This window comes from Aedes albopictus, chromosome 2, assembly GCF_035046485.1.
Source record: "Aedes albopictus strain Foshan chromosome 2, AalbF5, whole genome shotgun sequence".
Taxonomy (NCBI): Eukaryota; Metazoa; Arthropoda; class Insecta; order Diptera; family Culicidae; genus Aedes; species Aedes albopictus.
Window position 1 is genome coordinate 448,706,160 of NC_085137.1, and position 17,327 is coordinate 448,723,486.

General features: G+C 41.6%; 1 protein-coding gene across 1 annotated transcript in view; it reads left to right on the top strand.

Annotated features, from left to right (window-relative positions):
• LOC109419659 (homeobox protein PKNOX2) overlaps window positions 1–17,327 on the top strand; it is a 278,138-nt gene that overhangs the window by 28,815 nt on the left and 231,996 nt on the right. The window lies entirely within an intron of this gene.

Consider the following 17,327-nt stretch of genomic DNA (forward strand, 5'->3'; position numbering starts at 1 on the left):
GTTAGATGAATACCCCTAATAAAATTTCTTACTATTGAATTGCACATTTGTTCGATAGCTCTCTGAATTAATTCATACCAGAACATGTTAAATTAGCAAATACCACAGAAATACGAAACTCTGCACAGATACGTCAAATTGTTATTGTGGTGTAGCTCTATCATTTCGTGGAAGAACGAAGCAATAACTGTTTGAGGCCTAATAGTACAGCTTGCTTCTCGTATGATAGTAGTAAGGTATTCCCTTCTGCTCGAGTAAGGGCCAGGATCGCAGTCTATCGCTATAGACGAAATGAAACATTTCCGGCACATGGTGTTTTCGACAATTTTTTTTGTTAAGATTAGAGGCTCATCAATTTTTGTCAAGAATTTAGTAGTTCGTCATTTTCCGCATAGGTGGCACTACCATCGATTTTTTTATTCATTCGTCCTAGAGACTGTGTGGCAAAGTTTTTCATTTCGACAGAATAAAAAAAAACTTTTTCTTGGACGTCAAAATTCCACAGCCCACTGTTTTTTGAGTTATTGCATAAACAAAATTATATTCTCAAAAATCAGTGTTTCAGGCTTATTTTGATATTTGTACTAGAGACTATGTGAGTTCAAAATATTTCCTGATGCAGATATGTCATAATATTTATTGTGTACAGAGATTGGAGGTATATTGGCATTAAAAACAAAGAAAAAACCCGGAATAATGCACCTAGTGGTGATAGTGCCTTTCACGTCGAATATGTACTCATGATCTTTCCGTCGACGTAAGCATCCTGAATCCTGTGAATACTTTATTTATAAAACCAAGAACTTTATCGAATTGGGAAACTTATTGTTGGCACATACCGTCAAGGCGCCATTCACCGTGGGGGCTCCATTCACCGTGTGCCTTCGAATGTTTTTTCATTATTTCCATATTATGATTGAATGATATGACAATTTCCCTTCAATTTCACCAATACAACACTAATGCATTGTTTCCATGTCAAAATGCTCATTAGAAACATTTAAAAGTATCATTTTAACACTAACGTGTGTTTACATGAAGCGGGATTCTGCTCGTTCACTGCATTCATAGTAAAAAAACGAAAACTGCGCTAAGGTGATTTAAGCGATAAACTAAATGTAGTAACGTTTTTATTCCATCAAGAAGCAATTAAATTCACATATCAGGTATGTATTTTGCATTACCGAAGTAAGTTCAACAAGAAAGTACAATTACCCGTACTTTTTAATTGAAACAAAAAGGCACGGTGAATGGGTACCCTATAAATCAATGATCTCCATTCACCGTGCCCCATATTGTCCCATATACAGGTCGGACTCGATTATCCGGGTGACTCCAAAATTATTTCATCCCGGATAATCGAATCACCCGGATAATCGAGCCATGCATTTTTTCTTATATTTTTGATGATCTTTAATTAAGAATTGTTCGTTAAACATAGAAGCTAACATACATGACGTTGTAGTGCGTAAACTCAACGTCTGGTATTATTATAACCATGTTTTTTGAAAATGAAATTTTAGCTAAAAAATGCGAAAAAATAAAAACAATTTTCAAATACGCTAAATCCTATTTGCAGGTGTTGTATTTGATGTTTATCACATTTTTTGACAAATAGTAATCTGAAAATTTGTAAACAAAGCAAAAACAAACTTTTCCCCGGATAATCGAGCCATTTTTGCCGGATAATCGAGCCACGGATAATCGGGCCCCCGGTTAATTGAACCCCCGGATAATCGAGTCCGACCTGTATCTAGAAAAAATCGAAAATTTGAACATTCGTTTTTCTAATAAAATCTTGCAAGTTATTACTTGAAATGATTTTAAACGAAGAAAATTCCCTTGGCTGGGTTGTTTAGATCATTTTTAAACAAAGTAGAATAAAATTTCTCATACACGGTGAATGGGTCCCTACTACCACGGTGAATGGTCACCTACCACGGAATTAGGCAACCCTACTACCCTTTACTAATTGTACTATATCACCAAATTTTGTGAAAAAATTTCTACTTCTGTGGATTTTGCTTTAATTTCATCCTATAATGAAGGCAATTAAAAGCGGCACCAACAATGTTTATAAGACTGGTGTCAAATGACAGCCCTTATTTGCCCCGAATCCTCTTAGATCCACGGTGAATGGTGCCTTGACGGTATTTTCGATGTTATGTTCAATGCCCAGTCAACACACGATCGCATATAATGTTGAATAGGATGCAAAAGTGGAGGCGATATACGCACACTTTACACGCGGTTAAATGGAAGCATGTACGCATATGGCCTCCACTTTTGCATCCTATTCAACATCATATAAGACTTTGTGTTGGCTGGGTGTATAGGCAGAGCTGAAAATCAGACCTCTTGGTTGACTGCGTGACCACCTTTACTATTACTGGAGGCCGATCAATACCAAGACGATAATAATAAGCTAACATATAATTCACAACCAAAAATTACAAAACTTTTTTCTATACACTTTAGGCTATATTTTATTATCATTTGGTTACTAGATTCATAAAATTTGACAAAAAAATAAAAGCAAGTGAAATTTTTCATACTGAGTCCAATTCAAATTTGAACCATATAACAGAGAGCGAGAAGCAACAAGTAGGATCAACATTTTGCGCAGTAAATTTTGGAGCAAAAGGGGATTGGAAAACTTTGTTCGAGGTTGATGCGATTAAATTCAAATTTCCCCATGCAACCCCCATTCTACTGTATATTTACACCTCGGGAATTTGAAAAAGTTTGATTTGATGTGCCTGCTTCAGTTTTGTGAAGATTTTGATCGCTTACACATATTTATCGCTTGCATTGACTATTTTCACTGTTTATCACTTCCCGTGAGATACCCGGAACCGGTTCCAAGACTGTACCTATTGTCTCAAATATGGTCTGAGACTAGTTTCTTGCTAACTGTTCAACAGGTTTTTTGAAAAGCCGAAAATTGATGTGCATGCATGGATTTGATTCATTTTACATTTTGGTGATTCTGGCGGGACATACAAAACGGGTTCTGGAACACTACCGGTAGTCTCTAATGTGGACTATTTTCTTGTAAACCGTTCATCAGGTTATCAAAAGACACGCGATTTAATGTGTCGCATGCATGGGTTTGGCTCCCATATGCACTTGACCGCTTGCAACGGGACACCCGGAACCGGTTCCGGAATACTACTGCTTGTCTCATATATGGTCTGAAACCATTTTCTAGCTAACCGTTCATCAGGTTATCTACAAAGCCGCGATTTGATGTGTCGTTCGTATGCATGGGTTTGGTTCACTTTTATATTTGACCACTTCCGGCGGGACATCCGCAACCGATTCCAGAGCACTACCGGTAGTCTCTGCTGTGATATAAGACTTTTTTTCTGCTTACCGTTCTTCAGGTTACCGATAAAGCTGCTATTCAATGTGTCGCATGCATGGGTTTGGTTCCCATCTACATTTGACCACTTCCGGCGGGACACACCAAACCGGTTCCGGAATACTACTGGTTTTCCTAAATATAGTCTGATTCCGTTTTATTGCTAACCGTTCATCAGGTTATCTAAAGAGCAGCGATTTAATGTGTCGCATGCATGTGTTTGGTTCGATTTTATATTCGGCCACTTCCGGCGGGGCACCCGGAACCGGTTACGGAACACTACCGGTAGTCTCTGTTGGATCAAAGGCTATTTTCCTGCCCATTGTTCATCAGGTTATTGAAAAAGCCGCTATTTGATGTGTCACATGCATGGATTTGGTTCACTTTTATATTTGGCCACTTCCGGCGGGACATCCGGAACCGATTCCGGAACATTACCGGTTCAGATATGGACTGAGAGTATTTTCCTGCTAACGGTTCGTCAGGTTATCGAAAAAGCTGCGGTCTGATGTGTCGCATGCATGGTTTTATAGCATTTTCATATCTGTCCCCTTCCTGGGGTACCGGTCCGGAACACCTAAATGGCCATAACTCCGGAAAGGCTGAACCGATTCGAACCATGTTCAATAGGAAACAATGGGACCATATTCCGCATCGAATGAACCGTCGGTCATTAAAATCGGTTGAGGTTTACTGCCTAAAAGTTATGTGAGTTTTTTTGTACACACACATACAGACACACACACACGCACACACATACATACACACACAGACATCACCTCAATTCATCTAGCTGAGTTGATTGGTATATGTGACTCGACCCTCCGGGCCTTCTAACAAAAAGTCATTTTTGGAGTGAGCATATAGCCTTTCCAGTACACTTAGTGTACGAGAAAGGCAGAAACATGCTATTTTCAAATTAAAATGTCTCCCAAAGCACGAAATGAAATGCAAAAATAGCTGAACGTCCATAATATCCCGGATTCTAATTTACCCCAGGTACTTTAAGTTATTTCTAAAATATTTTTTGAAATAAGATTTCACGAAATCCATCCAGTTTGTTTGCTTCGCGAATAAACATTTTTATCTGGAAATATGCTAGTAAGAACGAGTGTGATAATTGTTGGAGAAACGATGTAACCAAGTGGAATTACGTTCGAAAAATGAGACATCGCCAGCAATTACGCACCTGGATATTACAAAATAATTTGATGTGAGATCTATATTCATACGAAAATCATTAGGAAGTCTAGAAAAAAAATCTTGTTTTAATTTAATGTTAATATTCAACATCATAAACATATACTAAACCGCCCTGAGAATAGAAGAATCCTTTCACAAAGAAGGAACATTGACAAGATGCAGGAGGGTAAACGCCCGGTACTGCCGAAATATGTGTTGCGGAATGAAAGATTAACTTCTGTTGTGCAGACAGAGACGCGTTCGCACAGGAACTTTCTCTTCATGTAAGCAAAGTGCTATTAAACGGTATGGGATGGCTGCAGCAGCAACAGCAGCTGAGTCCGCCTCATGTGTGATGTAGGCGAAGTAGAATCAAGAACGGGAATTAAAATTCTGGTATGAAATTATTCACCATCTGGATTCACCGACCGGCAACAACGAAGAACGAGGGTGGCGTTGTTGCGGCTAAGGAATAAAGTGGCTAGCGAAATTCAACCATATGCACCACACACGTGTCAAAATTAAAAATGCTCGTGCTTCGAGAGGTGGTTTGAGGGCGAAAGGAAATGGTAATTTAGAGAATATGTTGGAGAAGGTGCTGAAAAATATGAAAACACATTTAAATTCACGGTGTATACACTTTTGATGAAAAGTTTTCAAAAGTTGATTGAAGGAAATGCAAATATGAATAGAAGAATATTTTGAATATTAATATATTAAATAGGATTTATCTATCAAGAAAGTAGAATTACCATCACCAAAACTCACGTGGGAGAATCTAAAAAATACTTTAAAATTAAACTTTAGAATAAAATTCAGAACACTGTATTGATTTATCCATCCAAAACGGTGCATAACCGTTCCAAAAGCGGAACCATCAAACGGCGAATAAAATTTGTCAAAACCACAAGACCATGAATCAAAACTTTCATCGTCATCGAGCTCGAGAACGAAGAAACTTTGCCAAATCGCTCTGTCTCTTCTGGCTGAACCCATACAAAATTCTATAAACTATGATCCTTCGAGCTCTCATTGAAGCCGCCGTTGGCGCTTACTGAAGGAAACGACAACGCGATGGACCCACAGCACAAAAGAGGACGACCAACCAGGACGACGACGACGGCGTGACACATACTATCTCATCCGCTTCTCGTCGCTTAATGGGAAATCCATAAATATGATCCCCTTTCTTAAATCTTCGAGGTATGGCTCGCAGAGTTTCTGCTGTTCTGGTAGTACTGAATGAATGGTAGCTTACCGTTCGAGAGCGAATTCGGAATGTTTCTCTGAACAACTTTGGATGAAAATGTAACAACACCACACCATGAATTTTCAAAAGCACAGATCTGAAGAACCAAATGACGGTTTGCTCTGAAAGGTTGATCGATTGGTCACCACTAGCGGGTCATAAATGAGGGGGTTAGAAGCAAAGGGATGTAAGTGATAAAAACCCACTTTCGAATAAATGAGATTAAAAGTTTTCCGCCGATTTTTCATCCCATATAAAATGTATGAAGTTTCAAAATCAACCCAATTTTCCCTGATTTATTGTAATTTTTCCAATCATCGTAGAAAAAATCTTAAAAAAGTTCCTGAAAGCTTGAAATCTGAAGAATTTTATGATACACTCAGCTCAAAATCGACAAAATGGTCACTTACACCCCTTTGATTCTGGGACCCTCAAATAGATAAAATTGTCAGCGCTTCCTGCCAAACATAATAAGTTAACCGTCGGAAATGAACCAGCCCCTGACTGAAACTCTCGAAAATGAAAATAATAATAATAATAGAAGATAATAATAAGTATTTGAGAATGAATTTTGATTTTTTGTTTTCTTCAAATCAATTGGCTTCTAGTGCAGTGACGAAATCAAACCCCTAACGGTACCCTAACCACCCAGTCAGTGGGTGGTAGTAGCGAACAGAAGTCCACAGAATCGTTTGCAACCATTTATCTCACCATGGCTCTCTGACAACAATTCGTTGATTCTCACCGCCGCGCCAACGATCCATCGCTTTCTCTCGCTCTTGCGGAAGTTTCGTATTCGGTCGTTTCGTTTGAGTGACTGATTCGAGTCGGTTATTTATGGCACTCAGTGAGTTGTGGGCACCATCCCTACAGCCACATAACAAACTGAGGAATGTTATTTCCGTGAAGAGCGGGTGGGTTGGGAAATGAGTTACTGTGGGTGACCCACCCCTTCCGAGCAATAACATCAGATTTTTCGTTCGGTAGTGTGGGGTGTTAAATGGAAGCAATACGATCTTTTAAGCTGATACAAACCAGCGCGACTTTCTCTTAGTGTCAGCAATAAGCATTTTTATTAGGTTTTTGTTTTTTTTTATCGTAATATCTGTTTTTAACCCTTTATAAGGCCGAGACAACCAGGCACGGAATCCCCTCGTTCTACATTGGAATATAAAGTACATGTGGTGTAATGAACTAAAACGTCTTTATTTTCAAAAAATTCGATGGTCGATTTTGTATGAAAAAAATTGGTCTAAATTTCAACTTTTTGTCAACAAAGTTTAAAATGTTGTTATTTTGTGATGCGTTTATCAATCATGCTGATTTTTTGACAGGTTATTGCCCTAATATTCATGAGGTTCTTGTGTGGATTTGAACTCGATTGGTCAATTATTTTGGACCATATGACAATTTTAGTAAATCCCCATTTATTATAGAACCTTTTTTCAAAAGGCCGAGTTTCTAAAAGTAATGAAGCAATCAAGTTGAAATTTTGTTCACAAGTAAAAGTAACAAAGGCTTTTCATTCCCCATCATTCGATTTTCATTTCGCTCACCACAGCAGAAGTTCGAGCTTATAAACCTTTATGCACTCAAAAATGGCGGTTTTTGGAGAGATATTTTGTTCTAAAAAAGCCCATTCATATTTGCTATGGCTTAAAAAAATCATGAGTGCTCACAAAGGCCTAATGTGCCCATCAGTTAAAACAGAAGTTGTAAAAATTTTCAAAACGAACAGAAAAAAATATGTGTATAAGGTGGCAATATAGTTGCCACTGCCTTATAAAGGGTTAAGGTTCAGGAATTTTTATTCTACCTGTTGAGGATTGTCTGACGTCATGATTGACCATCACAATAGAATGATATTTGCTATACAAACTTTGTTCATATTTGCTATACCTTTAGCCTTGGTAAACATTGGAGCCAATGCAATCTAGTAGGCGATGTGGTATCGTCATTCATTCGTATAAATTCTTTTCTCTTTTCTCGCAACCAGCAACTAAAGCAGACGTGTTTATTGTAAGTATGAGACTCAAGAACTTACACTACCCTTCAATTGGGTTGTTGAATGAATAAAATATTGCTTTTTTATATAGCCTACTCGAAAGAGCTCATTTTTCTGAGTATAACGTGATTTTATTGGGCTTTAATACCTTTATTTTGATAATTAAAATAACAAAACAGTTTTAATTTTTGTGGATAGAATGACAGTTCAATCGATAAAATGACAGTTCTACCCGAACAAAAAAAAAATCCCATACAAACTTTAAATGCATTTTAAAAATAGTTCCTGGACCCAAAAATTAAGAAATTTTGGATTTCGACTAATTTTTGGGCGGAGAATCTGATTATGGAATAATCTTTATACCCCTAAAGAACCCAATTTGATCTTTATGAGAGTTTTATCTGTAGTTATTCAAGTCTTTCACTTGAAGTAAAACAATGTTCTTACATTTAAACTTCATGCCGTGATTACATATGTCTGCTTTTATGAAACATTGGCAGTAAACCTAGACGACAGCTGATCAGAAAAGTTTCCATTCCATTTATACAATTGTAAGATTTGGACAACATTTAGCACCTTGCGGACAACCACATTGCCGCAACGCAATGGAAGAAGTAAACATGTTTGGCCTCTTCCGGCAAAGTAAATGTTTACCAACTTTTGGTGAGCCATTGCCAGGTTTATTTATATCGCCATCTAAAGCTTGTCGGTACTCGGTAGCTGCTGCTTATGATGTACTCACTACTCAATTATCACAACGTAGCAGCTTCCGATAAGCTGCTTTCTAGCCGCAGATGTCAAAAATATGTACACTGCCCGCCTATGCATGTGTTTTGCCTTTCTTGATTATCAATGTGTACTAGTGTTTTTAAGGAGTAGGCAGCTATATTTTCTATATTGAATATATTCTTTAACTCACTTGTATACTTACCTAGTTGCAAAGGTAGAGAAATAATAAACTAAAAATTTTGTCAATATGGCATATTAAAATAAGTCGAAATAATTGACAAAAGAATCAAAATTAACACTCTATTAATTGAAAATTTGGGCAAGAAAATCCTCCTGAGCTTTAATCTTGATATGTGTTGAAGAAAAAATTTCGGGGGAATGCAAGGAAAAAAAATCTACACTAACAAAATGAAATTATTGTATTTTTTTTTTTAAATTTTTTTAGTGTATTTGTTTTGTTTTTTTTGCCTTTCTCGTACACCAAGGTGTACCGAAAGGCTATATGTTCACTCCAAAAACGAAAATTTGATAGAGCCTCCGGAGGGGTCAAGTCTTATATACCAATCGACTCAGCTCGACGAATTGAGGTGATGTCTGTGTGTGTGTATGTGTGTGTGTGTGTATGTGTGTGTGTGTATGTGTGTGTACAAAAAAACTCACATCACTTTTTGGCAGTAAACCTCAACCGATTTTATTGACCGACGGTTCATTCGACGCGGAATCTGGTCCCATTGTTTCCTATTGAAAATGGTTCAGATCGGTCCAGCCGTTCCGGAGTTATGGCCATTTAGGTGTTCCGGACCGGTACCCCAGGAAGGGGCCAGATATGAAAACGCTACAAACCCATCCATGCGGCACGTCAAACTACGGCATTTTCGATAACTTGATGAATGGCAAGCAGAAAAATAGTCTCAGACCATATCTGAACCGGTAGTGTCCCGGAACCGGTTCCGGGTGTCCCGCCGGAAGTGGCCAAACATAAAAGTGAGCTAAACCCATGCATGCGACATATCAAATCGCGGCTTTTTCGATAACGTGGTGAACAGTAAGCAGGAAAACATTCTCAGACTATATCGGAACCGGTAGTGTTCCGGAACCGGTTGCAAATGTCCCGCCGGAAGTGGCCAAGTATTAAAGTTAACCAAACCCATGCATGCGACATATCAAATAGTGGCTTTTTTGATATACTGATGAACAGTGAGCAGGATAATATTCTCAGACCATATCTGAACCGGTTGTATCCCGGAACCGGTTCCGGGTATCCCGTCGGAAGTGGCCAAATATAAAATTGAAATAAAACCATGCATGTGACATATCAAACCACAGCTTTTTCGATAACCTGATGAACAGTAAGCAGGAAAGCATTCTCAGACCATATCGGAACCGGTTCCAGATGTTCCGCCGGAGGTGGCAAAGTATAAAAGTTAATTAAACTCATGCAAGGGACATATCAAATCGTGGCTTTTTTTTATATCTCGATGAACAGTAAGCAGGAAAATATTTTCAGAACATATCTGAATCGGTTGTGATCCAGAACCGGTTCCGGGTGTCCCGCCGGAAATAGCTAAATATAAAAGGGAACCAAACCCATGCAAGCGACACATCAAATCGCGGATTTTATGGCATCTTGATTTGACAAAAAAAAATCCGGCAATATTGGGGACAACCGGTAGTGTTCCGCAACCGATTACGGTTGCCCCATCGGAAGTGGTCAAATGTAAAGGAGAATCAAACCCATAAATTCGACACATATAATGACTTTTTAGGTAATCTGATGAGCGGTTAACAAAAAAAATCATAGACCATACTTTGGAAAACCAATAGTGAGCCGAAACCGGTTCCAGGTGCCCCGACGGAAGTGATCAAATGTAGAAAAAACCAAACGCATACACGCAGCACACTAAATAACGGCTTCTTCGATAACGCGAAGAACGGTCAGCAAGAAAATAGTCTTAGGTCAGTAGTGTTCCGGAACCAGATTCGAGTGCCTCGCCGGAACTGGCGAAATGCACGAATGAACCAAACCCATACATGCATTACATCAATTTGCGACTTTTTAGGAGAACTGAATAATAATTTGCATGAAACTAGTCTAAGACCACATCAGGGACAATCGATAAGTGGTAAAATGTGAACCAAAAGTTGTAAATGTGAAATTGAATCAAATCCATGCGTGTCGTACCATAAAACCACGCTAATTCGACAATGATTGCTGTCAAATTACCTGTGTAAACTTTCAATTCGATAAACTAACTCTATTTTAGTTTTGTTTAGATTGTATGATTTGTTTTTGAACACAAATCTTACAGATATTGTGGTGGTACGAATTGATAGCTTGTACATTTTACGATTGTCGGCTTCCGAGGTTCACTGCGGTTGATCACCAAACGGATCAGATGTCGGAATGCACCAAATTAAAAAGTGTCTTATTAAGGAGTGATGAATACGCGGGGTTTGACAGTACATCAATTAGCAGCTTTTTTGATAACTTCTTCTTCTTCTTTATAGCTCGACGTTCGCATTGGAACTTGGCCTGTCCCTCTTCTACTTAGTGTTCTTTAGAGCACTGCCACAGTTAATAATTGAAGGGTTTTCTTTGACCGCCATTGCATGAATTTGTATATTGTGAGGCAAGTTCAAAGACACACTATGCTCAGGAAGTCGAGAAAATGTTCCCGACCGGAACGGGAATCAAACCCGCCGTTTCCGGATTGGCGATTCATAGCCTTAACCACTAGGCCAACTGGAGAACCTTTTTAGATAACACGATGATCGATAGTCAATTCAATGATGGCTTTGATAAAATGCTTGCTTTTCTTAAAAATATCAGGATTCAGGAACACTTTGACTTACGTCGATGGAAAGATCGTGAGAACATATACGACGAGAAAGGCACTATCACCTCTAGGTGGATTAATTTGGGTTTTTTTTAATCAATGTTTAGTGATTGATTTAAGTCAGTTTGAAGCTTATCCAAGGTAAATAATTATTAATAACATGAATTCAAATTATATACCATTTGGACTTCGGTACCTTGTATCTCTGCAACTAAAAAACGTAAAGACTTAAAATTTCGGAATATTCTAAATTGAAGTAAAAATTTCATACAATTCGGACTACGTGGTTTATGAACAGCCTCTAAGAAGGTTAATGCACAGCAAGATGCACAGTGCATGCTCCATGACAGTCCGATTTCCAGGGATGGGACGCACTGGTATGTATCCCGAGGGCCCTGGTCCTAATGCTTTGGCTAAATGCCTGCAAAGCATTGCATGCCGCGGTTGCTAAGGTAAACTTTCCTAAATCTTTGACGTTTCGTGGCCTTGTTGCTAACGATTCGGAAATTTCACCAACTTTCCATGGGTTGTTTGATTGAACTAAAAACGTGGGGATCGCGGCCGTAAGGAAGCGTGTTGATTTACGTCTTGCTGGTAGCACCTCTCCAGGAGCTCTTGCAGAAATTCCATCGTGGTTTCTCCACAAATTTCTTCCAGGACCCCTTCCGGGATTCCGAGGGAATTATTTATGATATCCTTCCTTTAGAAGTTCCATCTGCGATTCTTCCAGGTATTTCTTTTGAGATTCCGAATGTGGTTCCATCTGGGATTCCCTAGGAGCTCTCGTCAGAATTTCTCCAGCAATTCCTCCCGGGACTCCTTCAGAGATTCTTTCCGGATTTCTTAAGAAATACCTTCTGGGATTCCTGAGGAATCATCCTACATGAGTTCTTGGAATTCCAAAATTTCTCTACCTAGAAATTCATTCCATGATTCTACCTGAAATTTCTTCTAGAATTATCTCAGCAGTTTTACTGGGATTCCTCCATGAATTCTTACCGCGGTTTTTTTCAGAAATTTATTTCAGGATTCTTCCAGAAGTCTTTTCTGTAATTCATCGGAGAGCTCCATAAGAGATTATTTTTGGGGTTTCTTCAGAAGTTAGATTTTAGAAGAAATTCTTGAATAAGGAACTAATAAGATTATTTCCAAGGTAATTCTACAATGAATTCATTTCTGAAAGGAGTACTTGGAGCAATTACGGAAGAAGCGAATGAATTCCAGGGAGAGTTCCCCGACGAATCTCGTAAGGAACTCTGAAGCAATCCTGAAATGATCTTACGAGGAGTCCCAACAGAAATTCTTGGAGGAATCCAGGAAGGAGGTGCTGAAGAAATCCTGGAAGTTGCAAAAAACATTTTTTGCAATTTCTCATCGTAATAGGCTGTTTTACCTCACGCAAAGCTGACAGGAAAAGGCCTACTTTTCCACACCAAATAAACAGTGCTGAAATGGTTCATTACAGCACTGATTTGCGTTGCGTAATGAACCATTACAGCACTGTTTTCAGTTCTGGTCAACTTCTTGATACTTTGTGGACGCAGTTTTGAAAAATTGTGACAATCGCACAGTATAACCTGTTATGTTCAGATTTTCTTAAACATGGCTATGAACATCAGTATGCAGTTTGATGAAAATGTTTTGTTAAAAACTATCCTCAAGGGTAATTTATGAAATTGCAAAAAACGTTGTACGCAACTCGGTGCAGAACTCGATTTTTCCAGCACTCGTCGTAATTATCCAACTCGGCAAGCCTCGTTGGATAAATGTACGACTCGTGCTGTAAAAATCGTCATTCTGCACCTTGTTGCGTAAACTACTATTTTGCAAGTTCATAAATTACCGCTTGAGGATAGTAATGACTGTAATGAACCATTACAGCACTGTTAATTTGGTGTGGGAAAGTAGGCCTTTTCCTGTCAGATTTGCGGGAGGTAAAACAGCCTATTACGATGAGAAATTGCAAAAAATACCTTTTTTTGCTCATGCTTGACCCTTACTTACCTTACCGGTCAGGCTAAGGCCGGGGTGGCCTCTGCTGTACATAGTAGCCGCCTCCATTCCACTCGGTCCATGGCTGTTTGTCTCCAGTTCCGCACTCTGCGTAGGGTCCGCAGATCGTCCTCTACTTGGTCGACCCACCTAGCTCGCTGCGCTCCACGTCTTCTTGTACCGGTCGGATGACTCTCGAGAACCATTTTAGTCGGGTTGCTATCCGACATCCTGATGACGTGACCCGCCCACCGTAGCCTCCCGATTTTCGCGGTATGGACGATGGTTGGTTCTCCCAGCAGCTTATGCAGCTCGTGGTTCATTCGCCTTCTCCACGTCCCGTCTTCCATCTGCACTCCGCCGTAGATGGTACGCAACACCTTCCGTTCGAAAACTCCAAGGGCGCGTTGGTCCTCTGCACGTAGCGTCCATGTTTCGTGCCCATAGAGGACGACCGGTCTAATCAACGTTTTGTAGATGGTTAACTTCGTGTTACGGCGAACTTTATTCGATCGTAGAGTTCTGCGGAGTCCAAAGTAGGCACGATTTCCTGCCACAATGCGCCTCTGAATTTCTCTGCTGGTGTCGTTGTCGTCGGTCACCAGTGAGCCCAAGTACACGAATTCTTCAACCGCCTCGATTTCATCACCGTCGATATGAATTCGGGGTGGCGGGCGCGGTGATTCCTCCCTGGAGCCCTTTGCCATCATGTACTTTGTCTTCGACACATTAATGACTAATCCGATTCGCCTGGCTTCACTCTTTAGTCGGATGTACGTTTCCGCCATCGTCTCAAATTTACGAGCAATAATATCAATATCATCGGCGAAACCAAGCAGCTGAACGGACTTCGTGAAAATCGTCCCACTCGTGTTTATCCCCGCTCTTCGTATTACACCCTCCAAAGCAATGTTGAACAGCAAGCACGAAAGACCATCACCTTGCCGTAACCCTCTGCGAGATTCGAAGGGACTCGAGAGTGTCCCTGATACTCGAACTACGCACATCACTCGATCCATCGTCGCCTTGATCAACCGTATCAGTTTATCCGGGAATCCGTATTCGTGCATAATCTGCCATAGCTGTTCTCGATCGATTGTATCATACGCCGATTTGAAATCGATGAACAAGTGATGTGTGGGCACGTTGTATTCGCGGCATTTCTGCAACACCTGGCGGATGGCGAACATCTGGTCCGTTGTAGCGCGTTCACCCATGAATCCAGCCTGATATTGCCCCACGAACTCTCTTGCAATCGGTGATAGACGGCGGCATAAAATTTGAGAGAGTATCTTGTAGGCAGCGCTCAGTAGTGTGATCGCGCGGTAGTTCCCGCAATCCAACTTGTCGCCCTTTTTGTAGATGGGACAAACGATACCTTCCATCCATTCCTCCGGTAATACTTCCTCCTCCCAAATCTTGGTAATGACCCAGTGTAGTGCTCTCACCAGTGCTTCTCCACCGTATTTTAGAAGCTCGCTTGGTAGTTGATCTGCTCCAGCGGCTTTGTTGTTTTTCAACCGGCCAACCTCCTCCTCAATCTCTTGAAGGTCAGGGGCCGGAAGTCTTTCGTCCTGTGCACATACTCCTAGATCTGTTACCACGCCACCTTCGGTACTTGCAACGTCGCCATTGAGGTGCTCATCGTAATGCTGCCGCCACCTCTCGACCACCTCACGCTCGCTCGTGAGAATATTCCCGTGATTATCTCGGCACATGTCGGCTTGTGGCACAAAGCCTCTGCGCGAGCGGTTCAGCTTCTCGTAGAACTTTCGTGTGTCCTTAGCGCGGTACAGCTCTTCCATCGCTTCGCGATCTCGTTCTTCCTGCTGGCGCTTCTTCATCCGGAAGACTGAGTTCTGCCTGTTCCGCGCCTGTTTGTAACGTGCCTCATTCGCTCTCGTACGGTGTTGCAGCATTCTCGCCCATGCTGCATTCTTCTCGTTTTTCAACTGTTCACATTCGCCGTCGTACCAGTCGTTTCTGTGATTCGGAGTCGCGAAGCCTAGAGCTGCAGCCGAGGTACTACCTATGGCGGATCGGATGTCCCTCCAGCCAACTTCAAGTGTAGCTGCGCCAAGCTGCTCTTCCGTTGGTAGGGCCACTGCTAACTGCTGCGCGTAGTCTTGAGCCACTTCTACGTTACGAAGTTGCTCGATGTTGAGCCGCGGCGTTCGACTTCGACGCGTGGTGATAACTGTCGAAAGTTTTGAGCGCATGCATACAGCGACTAAGTAGTGATCCGAATCTATATTCGCACTGCGGTATGTGGGGACGTTGGTTATATCTGAGAAGAATTTACCGTCGATTAGAACGTGGTCGATTTGGTTTTCTGTTTGATGGTCGGGTGATCTCCAGGTGGCTTTGTGGATATCTTTGCGGGGGAAGAAGGTGCTTCGGACTACCATACCACGGGAGGCTGCAAAGTTTACGCATCGCTGGCCGTTATCATTCGATACGGCGTGCAGGCTGTTTCGCCGGATTACCGGTCTGTACATTTCCTCCCTTCCTACCTGCGCGTTCATGTCGCCGACAACGATTTTCACGTCACGCGGCGAGCAACCATCGTATGTTTGCTCTAACTGCGCGTAGAACGCTTCTTTCTCGTCATCGGGTCTCCCTTCGTGTGGGCAGTGGACGTTGATGATGCTGTAGTTGAAGAAACGGCCCTTAACTCTCAACATGCACATCTTTGCGTTGATCGGCTGCCACCCGATCACACGTTGTCGCATCTTGCCCAACACTATAAATCCTGTTCCCAGTTCATTGGTGGTGCCACAGCTTTGGTAGAAGGTAGCCGCTCGATGCCCGCTTTTCCACACTTTCTGTCCAGTCCAACAAAGTTCCTGCAACGCCACGATGTCGAAGTTGCGGGGATGTAGTTCGTCGTAGATTATCCTGTCACATCCTGCGAAACCTAGTGACTTGCAATTCCATGTTCCAAGTTTCCAATCGTAGTCCTTATTTCGTCGCGTGGGTCTTTGCCGATTGTATCGAGTCGTATTTTCTCCTATGTTATTCGCAATGGGGATTTTTACGGGTGGCTTATTGGGCCTACGCCAACACTCCTGTCTCGCCGGAGGGCCATCGTGCCAGTTCTGTTTAACGTCCCAACCAACACTAGGACGACCACGCTGATGGGGCTACCACCTTGGATCTAGCTGGGCGTGGTGCAGCGTTTCTTACTCAGCCGCTGGATGCCAGAACAGACGCTGTTTGAGCCGCACCTCCTTGGTGAACAGACACTCGGATCGTACCTCCTCAATCTAGCTGAAGTCAGAAGGACAACAGTGCCCAGGCTGCACTACCAGCTAAGCACACAACTCTTAGCTGGCGGTCTTTGTCATCGCTTGACCCGTGGAAGCATGAGGTAGGAACTTGTGAGGACCAGAGCAATATTGGACGCTCTCCTTATCGACTCACCGTTTTGCAGCCCTCATGCTTGACCCATACAAATTATCTAAGGTAAGAAGATCGAGAGATTGATGCGGTTTGATGGAAGTGTGTGCCAGTGCCTTACAGAGAACGCATGACTGTACAGTGTATTTTTTCCATACAAGCGTGTCCCATACTACTGTACACTTGAATGACGACAGTTTTCCACCCAAACGCCATCCTAAAATGCATTCATAACAGTTGCTGGTGGGTGCCCGAGAATTTGACACTCACTTTTCTCAACAACTTTCACCAACAAACTCCGATGACAAATTTGAGTTGAGTCTCGCTACAGACACCGACCTGAACGGACGCACAGTTTTCCGCTCTCGGGTTTTCCCTAACCAACAACGCGATACGAACGCGAGTTTTCCCGTCGTGTGTTATCCTAGACATTCCATCGTGTTTCTATCGTTAGTGACACTCTGAGAGGGTGAGCGTCTGAGAGCTTGCTCTTTGGAACAGAAATTTTCTCTCAGTCCACGCTGCTGCACGCTGGCATTAGCATTGGAACGCGCGTGTGATGTGAAAAGC